This window comes from Palaemon carinicauda, chromosome 8, assembly GCF_036898095.1.
Source record: "Palaemon carinicauda isolate YSFRI2023 chromosome 8, ASM3689809v2, whole genome shotgun sequence".
Classification (NCBI taxonomy): Eukaryota; Metazoa; Arthropoda; class Malacostraca; order Decapoda; family Palaemonidae; genus Palaemon; species Palaemon carinicauda.
In genome coordinates, this window is record NC_090732.1 from 42,267,412 (window position 1) to 42,282,411 (window position 15,000).

The window sequence follows — 15,000 nt, forward strand, 5'->3', positions numbered from 1 at the left end:
CCGACGGGGAAACCGGTACCACCGCAAGGGAGTGCCTGGGATTCCAGAACCGAAGCGACCGGGGAGTGCCCTATTGGAATCGATTAAAAAAAAAAAAAAAAAAAAAAAAAAAAAAAAAAAAAAATGGAAACCCATTCATGTTTTATATTGAGATAAAAATCATTTTCTTTTACATGATTGCCAGGTGTGTCCTTTACACGAATGTGTCTACTCTTCATGTTCTTTCAGGTATTACACTTGAAAGGATATCGATCGTCATGAGCAATAAATCTCTTAGGTATTGACATCATTAGACATCTAGAATAATTCTTAACGAGAAGTCCAGACTTCAGGGACCCTGATAGTCGTGAAGCTAAATAGTCTGCAATAAGTTATTATTGTTATTATTATTATTGTTATTGTTGTTATTGTTATTACTTGCTGAACTGCAACCCTAGTAGGAAAAGCAGGATGCTATAAGTCCCGGGGCCGTAACAAGGAAAATAGCCCAGCGAGGAAAGGAAACAAGGAAAAATAAAATATAAGAACAGTAACAACATTAAAATAAATCTTTCATAAATAAATTATAAAACTATAAGTCCAGCAAGGCCTTCAACCCTTAGGTTAGTGACTTTTCAGTCTCTCACACTAACAGCTAACTGGGTGTTCTGGAAGCGAAACACTGTTCTGGCGTAAGTGTCTTGGTAGGCACCAGACAGGGGGACGCGACCCATCGCAGCTTTCCCTTGGGGGGAGAATCTCTGTTTCCTCGGAAGGAACGAGAAACCATAGTGGAGAAGGTCTTGAAATAGAAGGAGGCTAACGTCCCCAGACCTACGACTCCTAGGAGACCACCCTAGAAGAGATCTGTCTCGGATAGTGCCGCGACACCCCAAGCATCTACCAGCACTACGAGGAGAGAAGCCCTCGTCCTCCTGGTCCGCAACGCCTCAGCCCCTCCACAGGGGAGCTCCAGCGCCTTCTAGCTCCTTCAGGTCGGGTTACCCCGCCTCTAGGGGTGGCAGGTCAGGCCGCCCCTCTAGAAGAAGGGAAGAGTGGGAGGCTCCCTATCCCCACCCAACCTTCGGGTTGGAGGATGACTCAGGCGTCATTGGCAAGCATGGAGGGCTCAAGGAGCGGAACCTTGGACAGTGTCCTTACTAAAGAAGGGCTACGGACTTCCATTCCTAACGGAACCACCCACGCCTTTTCCGGCCAACCGCATAGATGGCTAGATCCTAAAGACCCGTTAAAGAGGACCGCCCTTCAAGAGGAGGTGTTGTCCATGCTAGAGAAGGGTACCATGGAAGAAGTTCTTCTCCCAGGACCAGGTGTCTACAGTCGCCTATTCCTGGCAGAAAAAGCGACCGGGGGGGGGAGGCCGGTTATAGATCTGTCAGATCTCAACAGGTTCGTCAAGATGACGGACTTCTAATGGACACGCAGAATTCGGTCCTGCTGTCCTTGAGGGAGAAAGATTGTAGAATACCATCGACCCCAAGGACGCATACTTCCAGATTCCGGTCCACACCTCGGGTCGGAGGTTCCTCCGGGTGAAATAGGGTTCCCAGTTCCTGCAATTCAGGACCCCTTTTTCTTTGGTCTGTCAACAACGCCCAAAGTGTTCGTGAGAGTCCCCACGGCTGTCGCAAGGGGGCCCACGAACGAGGCATTCGCCTTAGCAGATACCTGGATGCCTGGTAGCTTCTTCCCTCCTCAAAGGTCCTCTTGGAGGAACAAGGGAGAAGTCTCCTCCAGTTTGGCAAGGATCTGGGGAACTGAATCTACCCGAAGTAGCAAAATCTATCCCCTTCCACCGGAATGAACTACTGGGGAATGACATTAGACCTTTTTTCGGGGAGAATTTTTCCCTTCGGAGAATAAGATATGACACCTCAGGCTCATTAGTCAGCCATTCCTACTGTTCACAGACGCCTCCAACCAGAGATGGGGAGCCCTTCCCCTCGACGAAGCGGCACGAGAGACCTGGTTGGAAGGGGAGAGACAACTCCACACAATGTCCTGGAGTTGGAAGTAGTCCAGAAGGCATGCCTACACTTCACAAGTCTGCTAAAGGGGAACTCCGTGGCGTGGATGAGCGACAACACCACGGTAATGGCATACATGAACAAGCAGGGTACTTGTAATCGAAGGAGTTGGGCGATCTCACCATAGAGAATCTAGACTGAGTGATAGGGAATCAAGGGGTGATGTTAGCAAGGTTCTTTCCCGGAAAGTAAATCGCCCTGGCCGACGGCCTCAGCAGAATGGGCCACATAGTAGGGACAAAATGGTCCCTTCCCCCAGGAATAGCCAAGCTCATCATTCAACGATGGGGCTCCCCGGTGGTTGACCGACTTGCAACAACCTCAACGCCCAACTCCCAGTCTATTGCCCCCCTGTACAAGACCCCGAAAGATTCCTTAGAAGACTCTTTTTTCAGAACAAGTGGGACAATCTGGATGTGTACGTTTTCCCCCTTTTCACGCTGATAAGACATGGGCTCAGCAGAATAAAGGTGGCTCGAAGCCTACAGATGACTTTGGTAGCGCCCTGGTGGCTAGACAGAGAGAGTAGTTCGCGGACCTAAAGACCTATCGAGTCAACCGCCGTGGCCTCTGTCCGTCAGGTCAGATCTACTGAGTCAACCGCTCTTCCTCAGGTTCCACGACAACCCTCTCTCTCTTCGCCTTCACGCCTGGAGACTATCGAGCGACTCCTGAAGAAGGAGGGGTACTCCTCCTCCACAGCCAAGAGGATGTCCCTATACCTAAGAAAATCCTCTACCGTAGTCTACCAGGCGAAGTGGGCCGCCTTTACGAAATGGTGCGCGACAAAACAAATAAGACCTCTCAAAGCCTCGGTCCCTGACATAGCTGATTTTCTAGTGTACCTTAGGGATAAAATAGGAATGCCAATCCCGGCTATTAAAGGAGTACGAGCAGCCTTAGGCCAAGTCTTTCTCCTGAAAGGCATCGACCTGGGGACCTCAAGACACATAGGGATGCTGATTAGAAGTTTCGAACAATCCTTCCCTCCCCAAGCCAGGAGAGTGCCTAGATGGGACCTGGCCAAGGTCCTGAAAATGTTGTGTCATCCGACCTTTGAACCACTCAGAGATATCGGGGACAAAAGGTCTCACCCTCAAGGCAGTCTTCTTGCTAGCCTTAGCTTCGGCTAAGAGGGTAGGTGAGATCCACGGTCTCTCCTACGACGTGGCACACTCCAAAGGGTGGAAGGAGGTATCTTTCAAGTTCGTACCCTCCTTTGTAGCAAAGACTCAGAACCCAGCAGTCTGGGACCCGAGGTTTGAAGGTTTCTCTTCTCCAGCCATCCCCAAGACAGGCAATACGGACGACCTGTAGTTATGCCCGGTCAGGACGATCAGGAAATACCTGGAAAGGACGGCCCATCTCCGTCCGGGTGCCAAGAACCTCTTCGTCTCTTCAGGCGTTAATAAGAAGCAAGTGTCCAAGAACACTATTTCCTTCTGGCTGAGACAAGTCATCACTAGGGCTTATGAAGAAGACAAGGTGGCAGTACCAGGCACTCCCCGTCCCCATGACATCAGAGGCCTGAGCACTTCCTTGGCCTTTGAGAGAAATATGGCAGTGGGCCAGATCCTGCAGGCCGGCACTTGGTCACACCAGTCGACCTTCACGGCCCACTAACTCAAAAACTACTCAAGAAAGTCTTTGGATGGATTCTCCATTGGGACAGTCATCGCCGCCCTCCAAGCTGTGTAGTGGCAGGCTGGAAGACGTCCCCAACAAGTGAATAGTCTCATCCCTACTTCGTCAGGAGAAGACTCAGTAGAGAAAATGTCAAGAGGTAACCCTAAAATTATAAGCGTAAGTTTTCCCTGCTACCCCCTATCCGCTCTCTGTACCCCCGCATTACGTAGCCCTCCAGGCACCATGTGCCTAACCAAGTGGCAGAATGGCTCTCCCGCCTCCTAAAGTGTAAGTCTCCGAAGAGGTAATTCGAGGTAAAGTATTCGTGTCGGAACAAATGAAAAATTTTAAGTAATTTTTATTTTTCCTAACATACTTACCGAGAATTACCTCTGAGTAATGGCCCTCCCTTCCGTCCCCGAGTGCCATTCTTCTATTGCCGAGTCGGGCTAAACGGAGGACTTAATGAGATCCTGACCCGGGAAAAGCAGTGACCTGCCCTAATCCGGGCCGCAGGAATTATCCTGACGGCGGGGGTAGGAACTATCGGGAGCGAGATAGGGGGGATAGCACGGAAAATCTTGGTCGAGATTGAGAGAGGTCCAAGGACCCTCCGAAGAGGTAATTCTCGGTAAGTATGTTAGGAAAAATAAAAATTACTTAAAATTTTTCATATATATATATATATATATATATATATATATATATATTACAGATTAAGTAAAAATCAAATCACGTGAAATTACATATAAAATTAGGTGATATATCAGTTTAGTGAGATCAGTGTTACAGTATGGACATGAGTCATGGTGTGACAATAAAACAATATCCATTAGATTTTGTAGATTTGAGAACAAATCCCTCAGAAAAATATTGGGAGTTAAATGGCAAGACAGAATTAGGAATGAAACTATAAGAGAGATTACTCGAGTGCCATATGTTGATGAGATCATGGTGAGGGGTAGATGGAGATGGTTTGGGCATGCTCCTCACATTCCCCAAAAGAGATTACTTCACCACAAGGCACTAGAAGAGTTGGAAGACCTAGGCCCACATGGCTGAGGACTATGAAGCGTAAATTAGGATATGATGACTTTAGTAGTATTGATTTAAAAGGTCAAGATAGAGACTCTTGGCGAAAACTAACCGAGGCTCTTTGCGTCAATAGGCGTATGAGGAAATGATGATATATATATATATATATATATATATATATATATATATATATATATATGTATATATATATGGATAAATATCAACACAACATCGTGTTCAAATAGAAAAATACATTTCTACCTCATACTTGGGATCGAACGCTAGCCCATCTAATGAAAGGCCAGGTCGAAACCAACCATGTCACGAGAGCCCATAAAAGAAATTGGAACCTGACGCTACCACCTGTCCGAGGATTTACCTGGCGAGACATCAGTCTTTTACCAGCGAGTTTCACCCAATTTCCCGGGCCACCACGTGACACAATTGGTAGTAATTCATTCAAATTACCTCTAATGAGTCAATATGGATAAATATCAACACAACATCGTGTTCAAATAGAAAAATAAATTTCTACCTCATACTTGGGATCGAACGCTAGCCCCTATATATATATATATATATATATATATATATATATATATATATATATATATATATATATATATATGTATATATATATATATATATATATATATATATATATATATATATATATATATATATATATATGAAAGAACAGCTAGGAATGTCAATCAACAGTTTCAAAATGGAAAGGAACAATAAGGTTGATAGGATTACAAGTGTGCTGTTGATTGTTCTTTCTAAATGTACTTTCCAATATACAGTAAATACAGAAATTTAATATTTCTGAATGTTTGATTGGTTTTGTTTAGGAGCAAATTCGTTTTAAGAAATTGCAGCAATATATATCAAATTATTGAGTATTTCATAAGCATCTTTTTGTGCTATTGAACGTTACATATAGAATAATATTTTAAATTTTTCCACACACACACACACAGAGAGAGAGAGAGAGAGAGAGAGAGAGAGAGAGAGAAATATATATATATATATATATATATATATATATATATATATATATATATACATGTATATATATTTATATATATATATATATAAATATATATATATATATATATATATATATATATATATATATATATATATATATATATATATGTATATATCACTAGTTCTCACGAGAAATAGAGCCGTAGAAATTGTCTGGGTAAGGGAATAACCCAAAAGGTTTTATTGAAAAAGATTTTTGTTCCACTGTAATAAATATCATTGCAAGAATTACACAGCGATGATATAATTCAGTTTACTTGAATAAGGATATGCTCTGATTTTGATTGTGAAACTTTTGAAGGGTAACAGATGAAATGACTGTGGGAGGAGGTGGCTTTGATATAGGACGAAGGGCTGTCTGTGTGTCATGAATCATTCCAGTAGGAAGTCTTGAAACACATGTGAAAAATGATCGATCACAGTATTTGAGGTGGTGCGGTCATATGGAAAGAATGGAGAACTATATGTTAGTGAGAGAATCCTTGATTCAGAATTGCTATGAGTAGGAAGAGAGGAAGAAGGGAATTGGTTGAATAGATGCTCATAAAAATTTAATGGCAGCCAAGGGACATTATCGCCAGGCAGTGCAAACATACACAATGATAAAGAGAATTCTGTTCAAGTGCTTCAGGTGAAAATGTTGTTTACGTTTTGTTCTATTGCACAATGGTTTCATCCATGATCCAGAGAAGAAAGTAAAAAACTGAGGTTACTCTCTATTTAAAGTCACCCCCTCTTAATGGGAAACAACTTCCTGAATATATATATATATATATATATATATATATATATATATATATATATACATATATAAATGTATATATATATATACATACATATATATATATATGTATATAATATATATATATATATATATATATATATATATATATATATATATATATATACAACAGCAAAAAATGCAGCCATTTCTAGTCCACTGCCATATATATATATATATATATATATATATATATATATATATATATATATATATATATATATTTATATATATATATATATATATATATATATATATATACATTATATATATATATATATATATATATATATATATATATAAATATATATATATATATATATATATATATATATATATATATATATATATATATATATATATAATCAACTCTATGATTTCAAAATAATACAAAAGTAGAAATGAGAAAATTAGAAAATTAGGAAAATGTGAGAAACTAAACATGTCTATTCCTATTCAAATTTGTTCAGAAGAGGTTCACACAGTGGCCTTATCAGAGTGAACAAACACGGCTGTGACCAAAATTGACAGTGTTGGCAAATATACAGACAGGATTACCGTATTTAGATATATTTACAACTATCACACATTAAATACTAAATCATAACACATTAGAAAGAACCGTAATCTACAATCTTCTTGGCAATCATTTATTCAACTCTTCGTGTAGCCTACTTCCCTGATAATTAGGTTTCTACTAATGGTGGTCGTTGAATTATTCGTGAATAAGGAACTATTAACCCTATCGTGTTCTTTTTTTTTTTTTTTATCACAGAAGCATTTTCGTAACGCTATTTTTGTAAAGTGTGCCACTGCAATTGCATAAGCATTTAGCCTCATAATTAATAGGAGACTCGTTTGAATCCAGCTAATGATATTGTAAGTCATAACTAGAAATGGAAAATGTCAATCAAAACGCTCTTTTCATGACCTTCTTGAAAAGGAAAGCATGTCAGCAGTCAAACTAAACAAACAATAGTTCCTTTCACAGTACTGCTTTTCGCAACTGCCCTAAACCTGAAAAGTCACCAAGAAAAGGGTTTATGTTGGTTTTCTATTGTCCTGGGACCACTCAAAAGAAACTTTACACAATTGAAAAGGCTCACTCGAGTATCGATGTGCTTTAGACCAAACATGACAACAAATACAGTGGCAGAAAAGTCACTGAATAATGTTGATCAAATGTTTCCACTATTTAGGTCCTTATAAGAAACATTTTCAGAGAGAGAGAGAGAGAGAGAGAGAGAGAGAGAGAGAGAGAGAGAGAGAGAGAGAGAGAGAGAGAGAGAGAGAGAATTGTTTGGTCATTTGTCGCAATACAATATTTTCACGTATATTAAACATAAACATAAAAAGATGTATACGGTATAAGATAAATAGAATCTGTCATAACAAACACAATAAATAATTGTTTTCAACATTTGAAAGTGACATGAACTGAACTCTTTAAACACATAAACAGCAATAATCCAGTTATATCCAGATGACCTGGCTCTTCATCTTCTTGTCCCCCAGATGGTCTGACTATTATCACTAGATTTCGTTCAAATGCAAAGCAATTTGACATATTTGGATCGTTCACTAATCATCAGTTTTAACTTATTGCCTATCCTATCAACGGGATTATTTTACCCGTAAGATATTATTCTGAACCTTTCACGTCGGTTAAGCGAAAATATGTGACTTCAGAAGTATAGAAATGTTCAAGTTATTTGCTTGTGCTTTCGTCCACGTAGTGATGGATTACGACCTTGTTTAAATATTTCATTGTTTTTTTTTTGTATCTTCTCTCTCTCTCGTTTAAGTATTTCACTGTTTTTATGCGTCTCTCTCTCTCTCTCTCTCTTTGAGAGAGAAGGAAGGTCAACATGGTACAAATGCATCGACATGCCGAGTGTGTAGGCGCACTTGCATATTCACTTCAAAAGATAAAAGCAGTCAGCCAGATAGCTTCAACCCTATTTGCTCAGCACTTGTCGCCAGCGGCAGTGAAACATATCTTTATCCAATCAACGGAGAGAGACAGAACTCTCTTTTTTTTTCATGCATGTTATCTCTTCCGTTTTCCAAGGAAAAAAATATTCGACCTCAATAGCAGTTGAAAACAAATTTAAACGCTTTGAGTGATTAGCTAAAAATAATTATTCTGCCTCCCCGAAGATACCATGCATAAAATAAAGGGCTAAGAAAGTCATACCATATGGTTTGTGTATGCAGGATTTTATATATATATATATATATATATATATATATATATATATATATATATATAAATTACATACATATATATACATACACACACACATATATACATATATATATATATATATATATATATATATATATATATATATATATATATATATATATGGTCATCCAATGTAAGTAATCACAACCACCCTATACAATATATTTCTTTGCAGGATATATATATATATATATATATATATATATATATATATATATATATATATATATACATAAATTTATATATATATATATATATATATATATATATATATATATATATATCTGTGTGTATATACAGTATATTTAAATATATACGTATATACATATACTGTATATATGTCTTATATATGTGTTTGTGATGTAAATAACATTCAGGCTTGAAAATGCTTGGCCACAAATACCTTTTAACATCGCATTTGTAGGTATTAGGTTGGCCAAGACACCAGTCACACGTTGAGATACTACCGCTAGAGAGTTATTGGGTCCTTTGACGGGCCAGATAGTACTACATCCAGTGAATCCTGACTAGTATTATCTGTGACATCTTCAAGAAGATTTATTTATTGATATTTTCTCTTTTACAATATATATGGTATAGTGAGAATGCGCATATAAATACTCAAATCTGTAGAACAAAACTTCGGAAAAAATATGCCACCAGTATTTTGCGAAAAGAAAAAAAGAAAAAAAAATAGGTCCCTTTGTGGTTGGAGCTAATATCCCATTAGCCAGGATATACTTGATAATGTAAAGTGGTTTCGCTGTATTGATATCATTATATATGTGTGGAAGGAAATGAAAATTTAGATAAATTTTTTTATAGGTTGAATGGCTTGGTACCATCAATATATTTTATTCAAGTTGGAAAATAATTGTTGCTTGCCTTTTTTGGATGGCTGTGTAAACAGATGTACAGTAATGGTAGATTCAAGTTGAGTGCTTGAGGTTACACTCGGGCACACTGTTCTATCTCATTTCTCTTCCTCTTGTTTTGTGAAGTTTTTATAGTTTATATAGGAAATATTTATTTTAATGTTGGTACTGTTCTTGAAATATTTTATCTTTCCGTAATTCCTTTCCTCACTGGGCTATTTTCCCTGTTGAGGTCCCTGGGCCTCCTGCTTTTCCAACTAGGGTTGTAGCTTAGCAAATAATAATAATAATAATAATAATAATAATAATAATACAGAAGGCCAACCAATATCTCTGCATATGTGCATTTATACGCAAAGCATAGTAATACAGTTAAGAAATCTGCATTCAATCCCATGATTTCTTAAGGGCAGTGCAAGTTTGCAGCCCTGAGTATATTGATGATGAAATAAACAAGATCGGCAGTATAGGCAAGAAATTAAAATATCCCTAAATTGTATCAAATCATTTAATAAGAACAGCAAAGGAAAACTTCTTTGGTGATAACAATAGAAGAAAAACTATAATACACAAAGCTTACTTGTATTACCATACGGTAACTTTCAATGACATTCCCCAATGGTTATAAAAATGTCGATGTTTATGTAGCATTTAAGAGCAATAACAACATGGAAACAATTCTCATAAAGAATTGTCATGACAATACCAAGGGATACTTATACTTGTTGTGGCCTGATTGGTAACGTCTCTGCCTGGTGTTTGCCAGTCGGGGGTTCGAGTCCCACTCAGACTCGCTAGTGCCATTAGTGTCTGCAACCTTACCATCCTTGTGAGCTAAGGTTGGGGGGTTTGGGGGAGCCTATAGGTCTATCTTCTAAGTCATCAGCAGCCACTGCCTGGCCCTCCCTGGTCCTAGCTTGGGTGGAGAGGAGGCTTGGGCGCTGATCATATAATATATGGTCAGTCTCTAGGGCATTGTCCTGCTTGCTATGGCAATGTCACTGTCCCTTGCCTCTGCTATTCATGAGCGACCTTTAAACCTTTAGACCTTTAATCCTGTGATTTCCGTGAAAATAAAAAATTATATCGGTCAGACAGGTAAAGCTCTTGAAAAGAGAGTTGAACAGTATAACAAAATTTAAGATATGACCAAGATAACATCGCAATGTTTTTTCATGTTAGAGATTAAAATCACACTATTGATTATCATGTGCAATGAGACTGGTTCATTCCAGTAACTTATAGAAAGGAATGTGATAAAGTCCGGTTTTATAAAAGAAAGCTTTGATTACATCCTGACCAGAGCACATAGAATGTACAAGCTCGATGCATTCGAATGTAAAGAGATCTATATGTTCCATAAATTTTAATTTCTTTAATAAGATCTGAATTTAGTGACACCTAACCTTTATCTTAAAAATTATGTACCTAATATTGCATATGTATGAGTGATTTATATATATATATATATATATATATATATATATATATATATATATATATATATATATATGTATATATATATATATATATATATATATATATATATATATATATTTATTTATTAGTGTACGCGACCCGTCAAGAGTAGCGACTAATTGTTTAGATAGATATGCACACACATCCATACATAGTTTACACACAGATTCAATCTCTTCCCCCCCTTACTCGGGGTACAGGAAGGACCGGACAGTCATATTTTGGCAATGCCGATCAGCGTGACAGGAGTGTATATATATATATATATATATATATATATATATATATATATATATATATATGTATATATATATATATATATATATATATCATATATATAATATATATATATACGTCTGTGTGTGTTAGTTTGTTTGTGTGTATGTATGAGAGTATTCTCCATGGCTGTGGGACAACAAGAAATGTTTTTACTACAAATACATATGTAGTAGTAGTTTCTTTATATATATGGTCTGTTTTGTATTCTAGAATTTCCTCATTAAATGTCGATTTCTTAGGAGAGAAAAGTTACAACAATTGGATTAATATCTTCACATCAGCCGTACTTTTAATGAAATTTGTAATCATATGTTTTGAAATGATATATTTCGCAGCAAAATAAAAGTAAATTTTTCTAAGAGTATGATGATCCTGCTTTATAAGGGCTGATTATTTTCCTTGACACTCTAGTTGCCTCTGTATAGCCATCAAAAGGTTTATTTTCTCTTCTTACAAACATACCAAAGAACTTTCGCACTCAATGATCAGATGGGCACTTTAAACACCCTCCCCCCTTTAATAGCACACTGGTACATTCTTATTTTGCCTTTTACACTGTTATTTTTCTCACTACAAACAAATGCAAATGACGTTTTAAAACAACACAGAGCCTAAGTGACTATTTTAGAATAAAGACCCTTCTGTTAGGGATCCATGGTGAATCGTTGGTCAAAGGGTGAATACACTGATGCAAAGCAAGGAGCTGAAAATTCTACATGTGCAAAAAGAAAAAAAAAATACATGAACCGGTTCAGTTATGTTATACGTGACCATAAACATTGAGAGAGAGAGAGAGAGAGAGAGAGAGAGAGAGAGAGAGAGAGAGAGAGAGAGAGAGAGAGAGAGAGAGAGAGAGAGAGAGAGCACCCTAAGGATTCAATAACCGTTACGACAATTATGTCATAGAGGTCATCGCGCAAGGCTGTGACAGTGACTCTTTCTGTCTAGCTGGTTAAATCCCAAGTTTTGAATAATCTCAATCTTATATTATCTTACCTTATGCTCACTCACCCCCTAACGTACACACACACACACACACACACACAAACACAAACACAAACACACACACACACACACGCACATATATATATATATATATATATATATATATATATATATATATATATATATATATATATATGTATATGTATGTGTGTGTGTGGGTGTTTGGGTGAGGGTGTGCACATTCATGTATATTTATAAATTATATATATATGTATATATATAAATATGTAAGTATATATGTATATATATATATATATATATATATATATATATATATACATATGTAAGTATATATATATATATATATATATATATACACATATGTAAGTATATATATATATATATATATATATATATATATATATATATATATATATATATGTATATATATACACACACACATATATGTGTATATATATATATATATATATATATATGTATATATATATATATATACATATATATATATACATATATGTATATATATATATATATATATATATATATATATATATATATATATATATATATGTATGTATGTATATAAAGGAATTCATGTTGTTATGTTATCAATTTATTTCTCTTTTAAGGTGTATACTTATTTGTTTATTTTCTGTACAGGGCTTTTTCCCGAGAGGCTATGGTCACATCAAAGGCTATAGTCACAGCATGGCTTGTAATAGCAACAATATAAATAACAATACTAATATTAGTCTATTTACACTAGATTGTATCTTCATCTCATGAAACAGCGATATAATACATTTTTTCACTAAACAGAAGTTAAATGTCATGTTTCATGGAATGACTATACAGTCTTATGCAAATCGACTATTATCATTATTGTTATTTGTTTTGTTATTAGAAGCCAAGCTCTGGGAGTGATAGTCAGGACTGAAAAGGCATAGGACTAGCAATCGGTCTGCAGGATATTCGTTGAGACCACTTCGTAAACGATGCCTGGGTTAATCATTTGACCAGAATTGTTGCTACTTGAGTTATCAGCATTATTCGACCCTTCTATGCTTTATACATTTGAGCTTGTTTTGTACTTTACTGAATGTATTTTGGTTTGACACCTTTAAAACCATTTCCATTTCATCACCATCACCTAACTCAACTTTTCTGATAAGCTGGGTATCTATTAATTATTACATTTTAAGCACAACGTGACCATTAATTAATAAAGGAATTCTTTGCTTGAAGGAAACTGTTTGCCTACATTGGCCCCAAAACATTGTTTGCTTAACAAATATTTCATTAACTATCACGGCATGTATTTTAATAGTCTTATGTCAAAATATTTAATGTTTCTTTCTTATTTCCTTTACATTTATGATACACTAGTGTACTCGAGCCATCATGAATGATGTCTAATTATTTAGATAGATATGCACACACAAATTCAACCCTTCCCACACCTCCCCCTTTCCTAACTACAACCTGCTGGTTCGGCAATTTGTGCGTGTGGTTTACAAGTGTATCTCTTGAGGTACATCTCTCACCAGGGTATGACTACCTCCTCTCTTCACTAAGCGTGACAGAATATATATATATATATATATATATATATATATATATATATATATATATATATATATATATGTGTGTGTGTGTGTGTGTGTGCACCAGCCACCCGTTGAGATACTACCGCTAGAGAGTTACGGGGTTCTTTTACTGGATCCTACTCTCTTGTTACGGTTCATTTTTCCTTTGCCTACACATACACCGAATAGTCTGGCCCATTCTTTAGATTTTCCTCTGTCCTCATACACCTGACAACACTGAGATTACCAAACAATTCTTCTTCACCATAGGGGTTAACTACTGCACCGTAATTGTTCAGTGGCTACTTTCCTCTTGGTAAGGGTAGAAGAGACTCTTTAGCTATGGTAAGCAGCTCTTCTAGGAGAAGGACATTCCAAAATCAAACCATTGTTCTCTAGTCTTGGGTAGTGCCATAGCTTCTGTACCATGGTCTTCCACTGTCTTGGATTAGAGGTCTCTTGCTTGAATAATCTCAATCTATTTTATATTATTTCTCTTCCTCTTGTTTTTTTAAGTTTTTATAGTTTATATAGGAAGTATTTATTTTGATGTTGTTACTGCTCTTAAAATCTTATATTTTCCCTTGTTTCCATTCCACACAGGGCTATTTTCCCTGTTAGAGCCCCTGGGCTTATAGCATCCTGCTTTTCCAACAAGGGTTGTAGCTTAGCAAGTTATAATGATAATATATATATATTATATATATATATATATATATATATATATATATATATATATATTTATATATATATATATATATATATAAATTATATATATATAATATATATATATTAATATATATATATATATATATATATATATATATATATATATATATATATATATATATATATATATATATATATATAGTCAGACGTCAGACACTTGGTCTTTATTATGTAGGGGAGATTGTCGATGTTAATCTATATGTCTAAGAAGGACAAATGATGGAAATGTATATTTCTTCTTCTACCTTACACAGAAATATAAATGTTTCATTATACACTGTAACCTGGCTATGCTTGAGAAATCACAGAATGCAGA

At 36.1% G+C, this 15,000-nt stretch overlaps 1 protein-coding gene across 1 annotated transcript in view; it reads left to right on the forward strand.

Annotated features, from left to right (window-relative positions):
* The window catches only part of LOC137645721 (cysteine dioxygenase type 1), a 70,959-nt gene that overhangs the window by 40,401 nt on the left and 15,558 nt on the right, over positions 1-15,000 (forward strand). The gene's annotated exons all lie outside the window — the stretch shown is intronic.